Source organism: Propithecus coquereli, unplaced genomic scaffold, assembly GCF_000956105.1.
Source record: "Propithecus coquereli isolate 6110/MARCELLA unplaced genomic scaffold, Pcoq_1.0 Scaffold659, whole genome shotgun sequence".
Lineage (NCBI taxonomy): Eukaryota > Metazoa > Chordata > Mammalia > Primates > Indriidae > Propithecus > Propithecus coquereli.
Genome location: NW_012152607.1, coordinates 134,050 through 135,118, shown reverse-complemented (window position 1 = coordinate 135,118; position 1,069 = coordinate 134,050). Strand labels below are relative to the sequence as shown.

At 33.3% G+C, this 1,069-nt stretch overlaps 1 protein-coding gene across 1 annotated transcript in view; it reads right to left on the bottom strand.

Moving 5' to 3' along the window:
• Positions 1-1,069, bottom strand: part of ELOVL2 (ELOVL fatty acid elongase 2) — a 65,135-nt gene that overhangs the window by 808 nt on the left and 63,258 nt on the right. The gene's annotated exons all lie outside the window — the stretch shown is intronic.

Below are 1,069 nucleotides of genomic sequence, written 5' to 3'. Positions count from 1 at the left end.
TCCATTCTTCATAGCATTGGCTAGTATCTTCAGTATATGTTAAACATAGCAATGAAAGTCTGCATCTTTTTCTTATTTTTAACTTTGTAACAAATGAATCTGAAGTCTCTCCATTAAGTAAAATGTATACGTGCTGTATATTTTTGGTATATAATCTTTACCAAGTTAAAGAAGCTCCCTTCCATTCAGAATTTGCTCTGAGTTTTTAAAAATCATAAATAGTATTGAACTTTACGAAATGTGTTTCCTGCATCAACTGAGATAATCATCAAATGAATTTTCTCCTTTAGTTCATTTTTTCCTTCCAAATTTATTGAGGTATAGTTGACAAATAAACATTGTATATATTTAAGGTATGTATGTATTGGTGATGTTTTGATGTACATATGCATTGTGAAGTGATTATAATCAAGCTAATGAACATATTCGTCACCTCACATAGTTCTCTTTTCTGTGGATGTGGTAATAGTTAAGATATAGTCTCTTAGCAGATTTTAAGTACATATACATTATTATTAACTACAGTCATCATGTTATGCATTAGGTCTCCAGAACTTACTCATAACCTTTGACCAACATTTCCCATTTTCTCCACCCACTGACCCCTGGTAACCATCCTTCTATATTAAGTGAAATAAGCCAGATGCAGAAAGACCAACACTGCATGACCTTACTTATATGTGGAATTTTAAAAAATCAAAAGCATAGAAACAAAGAGAAGGGTGGTCTTTTTTGTTTATTGATGTGGCAAATTACACTGCTAGGTATTACGATGTCAAACCACACTTGTGTTCCTGGGATGAACCTCACTTGATCATGATGCATTTAAAAAAATACATACTCTTGGATGTTTTTAGCTCATAATTTATTAATGAGCTTTACATCTACATTCATGAGGAACAGACTTATGCTTTTCTCTTGCTATCGTTGAAATCAGTGTCACACCAGCCTGTGGAGGGAGGCTGAGCAGCTCTCTCTCTGCTTTTCTGGGAAAGTTTATCTACAATAAGGTAACTGTTTCTTAAAAGTTTGGTAGAAATTACCTGTCAAATTACCTGGGAATTTTGGG